At 41.1% G+C, this 13,565-nt stretch overlaps 1 pseudogene; it reads right to left on the bottom strand.

The window, feature by feature from the left end:
- The window catches only part of LOC110148805 (cytochrome P450 2B4-like), a 30,366-nt pseudogene that overhangs the window by 1,210 nt on the left and 15,591 nt on the right, over nt 1–13,565 (bottom strand).

The raw sequence follows: 13,565 nt of genomic DNA, 5'->3' as shown, positions 1-13,565 counted from the left end.
TCTCACTCTATCCTTATCTCTCTCTCTCTTTACTTGCCACATCTTTGCCTCTCTCTAAGCTTAGAAGAGGACTGTTGAATGGATAAACTGACTCCCATACATCAACCCACATGTCCCCCCAGCTGAAGATCAGTTGAAGGAGGAGGCCATTGCACTGGGCAGAGCTAGGGTTCCTGGGTCAGTGAAGTCATTGGTACAATTCAAGATTAAGGACTTGATGATAATGAAAACCCCAATCACAGAAAACTAAACAAAATTAAAAGGCAGAGGATTATGCCTCAGATGAATGAACAAGATAAAACCCAGAAATACATGGTATATGTATACAATAGAATATTACTTAGCCTTTAAAAAGAATGAAATAATGCCATTTGCAGCAACATGGGTGGATCTAGAGACTGTCATACTGATTGGAGTAAGTCAGAGAAGGGGAAATATCAGATGACACCCCTTATATGTGGAATCTAAAAAGAAATGATACAAATGAACTTACAAAACAAAAAGAGACTCACAGACTTAAAGAATGAATTTATGGTTGAGGAGGAGGATGCAGGGAAGGGATGCTTAGGGAGTTTGGGACCAACATGTACACACTGCTATACTTAAAATGGATGACCAACAAGGATATAGCACAAGGAACCCTGCTCAATGCTATGTGGCAGCCTGGATGGCACAGAAATTTGGAGGAGAATGGATACATGTACATGTATGGCTGAGTCACCTCACTGTTCACCTGAAACAATCACAGTCTTGTTTGTTTGTTAATTGGCTATGTGAGATTGAGAGTGTTAGTCACTCAGTCATGTTCGACTCTTTGCGACTCTGTGGACTGTAGCCTTCCAGGCTCCTCTGCCTGTGGAATTCTCCAGGCAAGCATACTGGAGTGGGTGGCCATTTCCTTCTCCAGGGGATCTTCCCAACTCACAGATTGAACCTGGGTATCCCACATTGCAGGCAGATTCTTCATCTTGTGAGTCACCAGGGATACCCCAATACAAAGTAAAAAGTTTAAAGAAAGAGTAAGCGTGGAAAGTGTTTCAGTAAGGAAATGAAACAGATGTGGAACCTGGGACCCTTCACTGCAGTGCTACAATGCTTGCACATGGACATACCTCTCCACAGTAGACAAGAGGTGGAACAATCAACATGTCAATCAACTGATGAAAGAATACACAAAATGTATTTCCACACAATGGAATACTAGTCAGCCATTAAACAAATGACATCTGCTGCAATGTGGATGAACCTTGAAAACATGGTAAATGAAAGAGCCAGAGATAGTCACTTATTGTATAATGCCATTTATATGAAGTTTCCAGAATAAGTAAATTCATACAAAAAAAAAAGCATTCTCATGGTTTTCAGGGGCTTATGAGAAAAAAGAATCAGGACCTGACATCTTAATGGGATGGAGTTTTTTTTTTTAAATATTTATTTGTTTTAATTGGAGGATAATTATTTTACAGTATTGTGATGGCCAATTTATAGTGATTGTGGGATGGAGTTTTTTATGGGGTTATGAAAATGTTTTGGAATAGATAGAATTGATGGTTACACAATATTATGATTGTATAAAATGCCATGGAAATGGACACCTTAAAATGCTTATGGTTAATTTTACAATATGTGTATTTTACCTAAATAAGAGACAGGGAAACAAGGCAGCAGACATAACCATTGTCCAGAAAGACAATGATTCACTGGTTGTCATGGGTAAAGTCAGAGAAATAATGGAAGTATTAAGTCAGGTAGCACAGCAGTTGAGGACTGAACAAGACAATTCAATTCAAGGAGGTAGGAGAAGGGCAAGGATGTGCAGAGTAGATGGAGAAGCACAGGACCTGGTGCTGATGCTGATGTTCTGGGTAAAGTGAAGTAGCTCAGTTGTGTCTGACTCTTTGCGGCCCCATGGACTATAGCCTACCAAGCTCCTCTGTCCATGGGATTCTCCAGGCAAGAATACTGGAGTGGGTCCCCATTTCCTTCTCCAGTAAGCTTGGATCTAAATCTTGCCCTCCTTTGGTGCCTCAGTTACCCTAACTGTGCTAGGGGCAGTAGTGCTTGCATGCTGAGTTACTTCAGAATGTCTAACTCTTTGCAACCCTAAGTTCTATAGCCCACCAGGCTCCTCTGTCCATGGGATTCTCCAGGCAGTATTCTGCAATAGATTGCCATGCCTTCCTTCAGGGGATCTTCTTGACCCAGGGATCAAACTCAGTCTCTTATGTCTCCTGCATTGGCAGGTGGGTTCTTTACCACTTGTGCCACCTGGGAAGCCCAGGGGTAGTGGTAACACTAATTTTTTCAAGGTATTTCTTGACCCTGAAATATTGTCAGTCAACAGAGCGGGCCATCTGGGGATGAGTGGTGACTATAGCAGGCTGGATGAAGGAGAGACCAGAGAAGAGACTTCCACTAAGAGAGTGAGCAGAGGAGTCAGAAACCTACACATGTTAATTTTGGACAGAGGCAGGGGCTGGATGGAAGGACTCCGAGGGGAAATGATCCATTTCTCACCGTCCCCCTCCCCTGCGGGGTAGGAAGCAGACCTGGAATACAGTGGGTGGCCTCCCTGCCACATTTGCCTACAGCATAAGATCATTGTCTTCTGGGGTCTTGGGAGAACCCAAGCAGAAGTTCTGCAGAAGGGAGGTCAAGCAAAGGAAGAGCTCTGAGCGGGCCAAGCTCTCACCCAGACGGAAGCGTTTTCCTGAGGGTTTAAGAGAGGGAGTGTCAGTGGGCGGAGTCCTGCAGAGCACTTGGTTGCTCCACCCCCACAATTCTGAAGTATTTGCTTACTCTTACAAGTGAGGTGCTTCTGATCCTATTCTCGTCCTCAATACTAACGCACCTCTGTATGTGTGTGTATGTGTTTGCCTCAGTGCTGGAGGGGTATCTATATGTTCTAAGTCCTTCCTCTTCTCCACCTATCTCATATGGTGCCCTCCTCTGCTCCTCCTGGAACCTAGTTTTTTCCCGTCTGGAGTTCCCTGTCTCTTTGTGTGTGCTTTTATGTGTTAACTATAATCTCAACTAAGCCAATTTATGAGAAAATGGGAAAACAATGGAGAAATCTGTGGCAGTGTGCCCTGGGTATGAGGACCATGGGAGAGAGGTAGAGGGGAGATGAAACCTCTGGTCTGTCCTGGAGTCGATGGGCACTTAGCTGTTCAGATGGTGACCTACTTCTGATCGGTGGATGCACAGCCTTGCTCTAAGTTTCTGAGTGTCCGCATTCTTCTGGTCACCTTGACCCTCCTCCCAGCCCCCTGGTCCTGCCCACAATCAGCAATCAACCAAATAGGCCTCCTAGACCCATGCCCACACTCCAACCTGTGGAGGTGCTGACTGCTCATGCCCACATCATGCTTTAAAAACTTTGAATAGGGCCACATCCACTCTTGCCCCCATTTCTCTCTCTCTCTCTCTTTTTAAAATAAATTGATTTATTTTAATTGGAGGCTAATTACTTTACAATATTGTAGTGGTTTTGCCATACCTTGACATGAATCTGCTATGGTTCTGACTGTCAAAACCACCCCTTATATCTCCCTATAAGATGAGTTCAACTTCCACAAAAGCATCCATGCAGGCGGAGCCCTTAGTATCTCAATTGACTTCAGCAAAGGCTATGTCCACCAGAATAACCAAGGGTGAGAGCATTGTGTCCTTGGGCTGGGCTAAAGATTTGACTGCTTCCTGTTGACCCACAGTCTCATGGGAAGGAAAGGAGCCCAAAATAGTTGCCTTGTGTGTGTGTGGCAAAGTTAATTACTGTTCATTAGTATTCATAGCTCATCTCTGAGTACATAAACATCTCTGCCACACTGAACTTGGATGGTATTTGCTTTGTCCAGTGAAGTGATGGCTGAGTTTTGCATGTCATGCTGTTTTCTCTGTGTCTAATATGTTAGGATAGAGCCTTCATTAGCTCCCATTCTACAAGACTCTCATGGCCTGGGATGAGCATGTTGCATGCACAGGAAAATTACCTTTTGATTTTAAGTCACTGAGATGTTCAGAGTATTTATCATACCTTAGCCCTGCCCTGACCCCCATAGGCCATGGCTTCCTACAGGGCCTTGAGCCAGTCTCTTGTCCCCTGAGGCCTCTCTTGTTCCAATTCTACAAGAAGGAGAATGATTTAACACGAAGACATCAACTATTTCTTTAAGTGGTCAAAGGAAAAAATAGTTTCATCATTTGATAGGAGCTGAGAAAATTGTTGGTAATACTCAATATAATATCCTGGTAAAAATTTTTAAAAAGAAGAATTTGTTGTAAAATAGAAACAAGGTATTTCCTTAATTTGATTTACAATTGATAAGAATATATGGTAGAATAGCCATAAAATATTTAGAATATATCATAGCCAGCATTAATCTTAATAGAGAAAATAAAAAACATTCTCCTTAAAGTTAGGAATTAGAGGAGATTGCTCACTATCAGTACTATTTCGCCACATGATCCAGAACTGTTAGGAAAACATGACATGTGACTTTAACCTAAGAAACATTTAAGTCAAAATATCATCATTTACTGATGTTAACACCATTTATTAGGAAAAGACAAGAGAATAAATGAAAAACTGTTAATTATAAAAATAATATAAGGAATTTGTTCAGTTAAGACAGAAATATGCACCCCAAAACTTCAGTGGATTTCCGATATACATATTAAAACAATTTAAAATACATTAGAAGAGTGCTCTGTACTGAAATGTGTCCTCCCCAAATTTATATGTTGCAGCCCTAACCCCCAAAGTAATATTTTGAGAAAGGAATCTTGAAAGGTAGTTAGGTTTAAATGACTTCATTAGGGTGGAGCCTCCAAGAGGGGGAGGATTCTTATAAGAAGAAGAACGAATACCAGAATCCTCATTCTGCCATGTGAGGCCACAGCAAGATGGCAGCCTTGTGCAAGTCAGGAAGAGAGACCTCACCAGAACCTGACCATGCTGGCTCCCTGATCACAGACTTGTGGTGATTCATGGCAATAATTATTTCTATAACTGTGAGAAAATAATTTCTTTTGCCTAAGCCATCCAGTCTATGGCATTTGAAAAATAGCAGCCCACAGCCAGAGCTGAAAAAGAGGCTCTACAAATAGCCACAATCTCCTCTCATGTTCCTTAGGAATAAATTTGGAAAGAAATAGGCAAAGCCTAGTTTAAAGAAAGTTCAAGTTGCCACCAATAATAGAAGAACTAAATGGACACACTATCTTTTGTGTAGGATATACTAAACATAGATTTTTCAAAGATAACTGAGTCAAACTACCAATTTGGTGAATTCTAATAAAACCCAGCCTAGAGACAGACATCCTGGAATGTGAAGTCAAGTGGGCCTTAGAAAGCATCACTATGAACAAAGCTAGTGGATGTAATGGAATTCCAGTTGAGCTATTTCAAATCCTGAAAGATGATGCTTTGAAAGTGCTGCATTCAATATGCCAGCAAACTGGGAAAACTCAGCAGTGGCCACAGGACTGGAAAAGGTCAGTTTTCATTCCAATCTCTAAGAAAGGCAATCCCAAAGAATGCTCAAACTACCGCACAATTGCACTCATCTCAATCGCTAGTAAAGTAATGCTCAAAATTCTCCAAGCCAGGCTTCAGCAATACGTAAACTGTGAAATTCCAGATGTTCAAGCTGGTTTTAGAAAAGGCAGAGGAACCAGAGATTAAATTGCCAACATCTACTGGATCATCAAAAAAGCAAGAGAGTTCCAGAAAAACATCTATTTCTGCTTTACTGACTATGCCAAAGCCTTTGACTGTGTGGATCACAATAAACTGTGGAAAATTCTGAAAGAGATGGGAATACCAGACCACCTGACCTGCCTCTTGAGAAACCTGTATGCAGGTCAGGAAGCAACAGTCAGAACTGGACATGGAACAACAGACTGGTTCCAAATAGGAAAAGGAGTATGTCAAGGCTGTATATTGTCACCCTGCTTGTTTAACTTATATGCAGAGTACATCATGAGAAACGCTGGGCTGGAAGAAGCACAAGCTGGAATCAAGATTGCTGGGAGAAATATCAATAACCTCAGATATGCAGATGACACCACCCTTGTGGCAGAAAGTGAAGAGGAACTAAAAAACCTCTTGATGAAAGTGAAAGAGGAGAGTGAAAAAGTTGGCTTAAAGCTCAACATCCAGAAAACTAAGATCATGACATCCGGTCCCATCACTTCATGGGAAATAGATGGGGAAACAGTGGAAACAGTGGCTGAATTTATTTTTGGGGGTTCCAAAATCACTGCAGATGGTGATTGCAGACATGAAATTAAAAGACGCTTCCTCCTTGGAAGGAAAGTTATGACCAACCTGGACAGTATATTAAAAAGCATAGACATTACTTTGCCAACAAAGGTCCGTCTGGTCAAGGCTATGGTTTTTCCAGTGGTCATGTATGGATGTGACAGTTGGACTCTGAAGAAAGCTGAGCACTGAAAAATTGATACTTTTGAACTATGGTGTTGGAGAAGACTCTTGAGAGTCCTTTGGACTGCAAGGAGATCCAACCAGTCCATCCTGAAGATCAGTCCTGGGTGTTCATTGGAAGGACTGATGTTGAAGCTGAAACTCCAGTACTTTGGACACTTCATGTGAAGAGTTGACTCATTGGAGAAGACCCTGATACTGGGAGTGATTGGGGGCGGGAGGAGAAGGGGACAACAGAGGATGAGATGGCTGGATGGCATCACCGACTCAATGGACATGAGTTTGAGTAAACTCCGGTAGTTGGTGATGGACAGGGAGGCCTGGCATGCTGCTATTCATGGGGTCACAAAGAGTTGGACATGACTGAGCAACTGAACTGAACTGAACTGAATAAAATCCAAATCAAACTTTTTTGAGACTTTGATAAAATAATTCTAAAGTATACTCTGAAGAAAAATAAAATGTGTTACAATAACAAATAATAGTATGGTGCCCATAAAATATTAAAACATATGTACAGGTATAATAAGTCAAATAATACTATATAGCTAGAAAAGACAGATTAGACAATTAGTGTGGAGGTGGGTCACTATAAAAAAACAGACAGAGTAGACCTAAGGAGATTAAACATTTTCAGCTAAAAGTTGAATTACTTGATAGGTGATTGAATCAGGGTAATGGCCAACCCTGGGAGTGAATATTCCTTAAATTTTTGTGCCCTGAGTACCAACGGATCTCACTCTAACCTGGCTCATATTTTAAATATGAAACTCTTTTTTGTCTTCACTTATATTATAAAAATTCCTTGTTTCCAATATAAAAATTAGAATAGTTATTTGAATTTTCAAAGAAAACCTGTAAACATCTTTTAACATTCTTGGCACATAGAAGGTGCTCAATAATGGATCATTTCTTTGTCTGTTGTGTGTGTGCAAGAAGTGTGTGTCTGACCTCAACATAATAAAAGCTATATATGACAAACCCACAGCAAGCATTACCCTCAATGGTGAAAAATTGAAAGCATTTCCCCTAAAATCAGGAACAAGACAAGGGTGCCCGCTCTCACAACTACTATTCAACATAGTTTTGAAAGTTTTGGCCACAGCAATCATAGCAGAAAAAGAAATAAAAGGAATCCAGATAGGAAAAGAAGAAGTGAAACTCTCGCTGTTTGCAGATGACATGATCCTCTACATAGAAAACCCTAAAGACTCTACCAGAAAATTACTAGAGCTAGTCAATGAATATAGTAATGTTGCAGGATATAAAATTAACACACAGAAATCCCTTGCATTTCTATACACTAACAATGAGAAAACCGAAAGAGAAATTAAGGAAACAATTCCATTCACCATTGCAACAGAAAGAATAAAACACTTAGGAGTATATCTACCTAAAGAAACAAAAGACCTATACATAGAAAACTATAAAACACTGATGAAAGAAATCAAAGAGGACACAAACAGATGGAGAAATATACCGTGTTCATGGATTGGAAGAATCAATATTGTCAAAATGGCTATACTACCCAAAGCAATCTATAGATTCAATGCAACCCCTATCAAGCTACCAATGGTATTTTTCACAGAACTAGAACAAATAATTTCACAATTTGTATGGAAATACAAAAACCCTCAAATAGCCAAAGTAATCTTGAGAAAGAAGAATGAACAGGAGGAATCAACCTGCCTGACTTCAGACTATACTACAAAGCCACAGTCATCAAGACAGTATGGTACTGGCACAAAGACAGAAATATAGATCAATGGAACAGAATAGAAAGCCCAGAGATAAATCCACAAACCTATGGACACCTTATCTTCAACAAAGGAGGCAAGAATATACAATGGAAAAAAGACAACCTCTTGAACAAGTGGTGCTGGGAAAACTGGTCAACCACTTGTAAAAGAATGAAACTAGAACACTTTCTAACACCATACACAAAAATAAACTCAAAATGTATTAAAGATCTAAATGTAAGACCAGAAACTATCAAACTCCTAGAGGAGAACATAGGCAAAACACTCTCTAACATAAATCACAGCAGGATCCTCTATGACCCACATCCCAGAATACTGGAAATAAAAGTAAAAATAAACAAATGGGACCTAATGAAACTTAAAAGCTTTTGTACAACAAAGGAAACTATAAGCAAGCTGAAGAGACAGCCCTCAGATTGAGAGAAAATAGTAGCAAACGAAGCAACAGACAAAGGATTAATCTTAAAACTATGCAAGCAACTCCTGCAGCTCAATTCCAGAAAAATAAATGACCCAATCAAAAAATGGGCCAAAGAACTAAACAGACATTTCTCCAAAGAAGACATACAGATGGTTAACAAACACATGAAAAGATGCTCAACATCACTCATTATCAGAGAAATGCAAATCAAAACCACAATGAGGTACCATTATACGCCAGTCAGGATGGCTGCTATCCAAAAGTCTACAAGCAATAAATGCTGGAGAGGGTGTGGAGAAAAGGGAACCCTCTTACACTGTTGGTAGGAATGCAAACCAGTACAGCCGCTATGGAGAACAGTGTGGAGATTTCTTTAAAAACTGGAAAGAGAACTGCCATATGACCCAGCAATCCCACTTCTGGGCATACACACTGAGGAAACCAGATCTGAGAGACATGTGCACCCCAATGTTCATCGCAGCACTGTTTATAATAGCCAGGACGTGGAAGCAACCTAGATGCCCATCAGCAGACGAATGGATAAGGAAGCTGTGGTACATATACACCACGGAATATTACTCAACCATTAAAAGAATCATTTGAATCAGTTCTAATGAGATGGATGAAACTGGAGCCCATTATACAGAGTGAAGTAAGCCAGAAAGACAAAGAACATTACAGTATACTAACACACATATATGGAATTTAGAAAGATGGTAATGATAACCCTATATGCAAAACAGAAAAAGAGACACAGATGTACAGAACAGACTTTTGGACTCTGTGGGAGAAGGTGAGGGTGGGATGTTTCGAGAGAACAGCATTGAAACATGTGTATTATCTAGGGTGAAACAGATCACCAGCCCAGGTTGGATGCATGAGACAAATGCTCAGGCCTGGTGCACTGGGAAGACCCAGAGGGATCGGGTAGAGAGGGAAGTGGGAAGGGGGATGGTAACATGTAACTCCTTGGCTGGTTCATGTCAATGTATGACAAAAACCACTACAATATTGTAAAGTAATTAGCCTCCAACTAAAAAAAAAAAGAAGAAGAAGAAGCGTGTGTCTGCATCTGTCTCTTTACCTATATCACTGATTTTGTCTCTATTATCTCCTCTATCCTACCATATCCCTTCCCTTCCCCTTACACTATCTCTATCTCTGTAGATGTTTTGCTTTCTTTTTCCTTCAGAATTCTCATGTCTTCCCAAAATATTCACCCAGTGTTTGGGGCTGAACTGAATCAGAAAGTCACACACAGAGCGTGAGTGAGCAGGCATTCCCTCGAGGGAGAAAGAACATGGCTTACCCATGGAAAATGGAATGAAGAATTCTGACTTCCTGAAGTTGCCCTGTGCATCCAGGAAGTGGCCAGGGTAGAAGGCATCTGGCTCTGAAAGTGACGTGGGTCTTGGAGGGCAGAACTCAAGACGGGATACTCGGTAATGCCCTAAGAGGACATCAAAGACAAGTGGATTCAAATGGCCATCAGCAAAGAGTGGCTAAATCCATTATGGTCCCTCCACAGCTGATAATGAGCTTCACCCACTGTGGCTCTATAGTTGGTGGCAGGAATGTTGAAATGACTCTCCTCATTCGGTTACTAGTGTCCCATCCCTCCAGGTATCCTCACCAACCACCCTGATCCCTCATCCTCAAGACCCCTTGGTCTTCTTTATGATCCATCAACTAAAAGGCTCACATCTGACTCAACAGAGCCCTATAAAGAACTGACTCCAGTACTGGGGCTAGAATATAACCTGATGGGTGCTGTTCATTCAGCTCAGTTCAGTTCAGTCACTCGGTCATGTCTGACTCTTTGCGACCCCATGAACCGCAGCATGCCAGGCTCCCTGTCCATCACCAACTCCTGGAGTCCACCCAAATCTATGTCCATTGAGTCAGTGATGCCATCGAACCATCTCATCCTTTGTTGTCCCCTTTTCCTCCTGCCCTCAATCTTTCCCAGCATCAGTGTCTTCTCCAATGAGTCAACTCTTCACATGAGGTGTCCAAAGTACTGGAGTTTCAGCTTCAACATCAGTCCTTCCAATGAACACCCAGGACTGATCTTCAGGATGGACTGGTTGGATCTCCTTGCAGTCCAAAGGACTCTCAAGAGTCTTCTCCAACACCATAGTTCAAAAGTATCAATTTTTCAGTGCTCAGCTTTCTTCAGAGTCCAACTGTCACATCCATACATGACCACTGGAAAAACCATAGCCTTGACCAGACGGACCTTTGTTGGCAAAGTAATGTCTATGCTTTTTAATATACTGTCCAGGTTGGTCATAACTTTCCTTCCAAGGAGGAAGCGTCTTTTAATTTCATGTCTGCAATCACCATCTGCAGTGATTTTGGAACCCCCAAAAATAAATTCAGCCACTGTTTCCACTGTTTCCCCATCTATTTCCCATGAAGTGATGGGACCGGATGTCATGATCTTAGTTTTCTGGATGTTGAGCTTTAAGCCAACTTTTTCACTCTCCTCTTTCACTTTCATCAAGAGGTTTTTTAGTTCCTCTTCACTTTCTGCCACAAGGGTGGTGTCATCTGCATATCTGAGGTTATTGATATTTCTCCCAGCAATCTTGATTCCAGCTTGTGCTTCTTCCAGCCCAGCGTTTCTCATGATGTACTCTGCATATAAGTTAAACAAGCAGGGTGACAATATACAGCCTTGACATACTCCTTTTCCTATTTGGAACCAGTCTGTTGTTCCATGTCCAGTTCTGACTGTTGCTTCCTGACCTGCATACAGGTTTCTCAAGAGGCAGGTCAGGTGGTCTGGTATTCCCATCTCTTTCAGAATTTTCCACAGTTTATTGTGATCCACACAGTCAAAGGCTTTGGCATAGTCAGTAAAGCAGAAATAGATGTTTTTTCTGGAACTCTCTTGCTTTTTTGATGATCCAGTAGATGTTGGCAATTTAATCTCTGGTTCCTCTGCCTTTTCTAAAACCAGCTTGAACATCCGGAAGTTCACGTTTCATGTATTGAAATGAAAACTGACCTTTTCCAGTCCTGTGACCACTGTCGAGTTTTCCCAATTTGCTGGCATATTGAATGCAGCACTTTCAAAGCATCATCTTTCAGGATTTGAAATAGCTCAACTGGAACTCCATCACATCCACTAGCTTTGTTTGTAGTGATGCTTTCTAAGGCCCACTTGACTTCACATTCCAGGATGTCTGGCTCCAGGTGAGTGATCACACCATCGTGATTATCTGGGTCATGAAGACATTTTTTGTACAGTTCTTCTGTGTATTCTTGCCACCTCTTCTTAATATCTTCTGCTTTTGTTAGGTCCCTACCAATTGTGTCCTTTATTGAGCCCATCTTTGCATGAAATGTTCCCTTGGTATCTCTAATTTTCTTGAAGAGATCGCTAGTCTTTTCCATTCTATTGTTTTCCTCTATTTCTTTGCATTGATCACTGAGGAAGTCCCTTAAATCTATTTCTCACTTTCACTATTGTTCATTGGGTGATTCAATACTGTGAATATCACCTCTAGGTACACCTATACTCAGCAATGTAAGCTACCACACACACACACACAAAAATGAGTTGTAAACATAGGCATTGATCTGAACAATATATCTACAACAAACTGTTACATTAAAAAAAAGAAAGGCACTAACACACACAAATTGCAAATTGTGCTGCTGCTGCTGCTGCTGCTGCTAAGTCGATTCAGTCGTGTCCTACTCTGTGCGACCCCATGGGCTGCAGCCTATCAGGCTCCCTCCATCCATGGGAATTTCCAGGCAAGAACACTGGAGTGGGTTGCCATTGCCTTCTACCAAATTGTGCTAGATGCATAGAAAGACAAGGTAACTCAGTTGCAAAGTGACTGTCACAGTATGAGCCAAATGCTGTGTGTATGGGTATACATAAACACATGGAATCATATAAACATTAAGAAGAAATGATTTTAAAAGGGTTTAAAAAACCAACTCTACTGTATAACAAGCTTCAAAAGTATATTCTACTTTCTCCAGCAGACCTAATATCTTGTAAAGGTAATAAATATGACTGAGAAAAAGAAAGAAGACTTCAGTATCTTTCTAAAATCTCTTCTCTTCCATAGAAATCTGGAAATGAAAATTCTTATCATAGTCCAACAACCAGATATGAACCATAGGATTGGAGGCAGACAGCACCTACAATCAAGATTTGGGACCCTGCTGGTCTCACCTTAGGGAGGTAATATCCCTGGAAGTGAGTGTCCTTGATGACAGAGTGGGGGACACCAACAGGGACTAGGTCACTGAATCTCTGAATCTCGTGGATGACGGCATCTGTATGGCATTTTTGGCCAATCTTCCAGAGCTGGGAGACGGTGTGCACCAATCACTCTGTCGATTTCTGCCTGGACTTTCTCTGAGAACAGTTCAGGTGAGAGGAGGTTATGTCAATAAATGCCCATAACAGTGGACTCAACCAAGTGACCTGAAAATGACCTGCAGACTGATGAGAGGGTCTTGTAAATTCTTTTCTGTGATGTTGGGTTATCATTCCTCTCAATGAAAGCATCAAAAAAGATATCAGAAGCTTGTTTGTGGAGAAGTCTTGTCTGATGTTTCTACTCTAGTTATGACAGTGGGTAACTTGGGTAAGGACAGGTGGGTGGAAATTCATTCATTAATGGTGCTTTTTGCTTTTCCAACTAAAAATGAGTTCTAGCTGAAACTGGTGTCATCTCCTTTTGTCTCACTCATGTGCTATGTGATTTTAGATAAGTCATTCCCTCAGGCTGGCCTTAAATTTATTCCTATGAAAGAATGGAATCTGATGAGGTGAGAGTATCTCCAAGTCTGATCTGCAGACCATCAAATGAGAACCAATGGAGGGGCTTTTTAATTAGTTGTAAATTGGCCATTTCCTTCTCCATGTAAATTGGCAATATATGTGAAAAAGTAAAATTCTTAGTCC

The sequence above is a fragment of the Odocoileus virginianus genome, chromosome 20 (genome assembly GCF_023699985.2).
Source record: "Odocoileus virginianus isolate 20LAN1187 ecotype Illinois chromosome 20, Ovbor_1.2, whole genome shotgun sequence".
Classification (NCBI taxonomy): domain Eukaryota; kingdom Metazoa; phylum Chordata; class Mammalia; order Artiodactyla; family Cervidae; genus Odocoileus; species Odocoileus virginianus.
The sequence above is the reverse complement of the archived record's forward strand: the minus strand, read 5'-3'. Positions and strand labels throughout refer to the sequence as shown.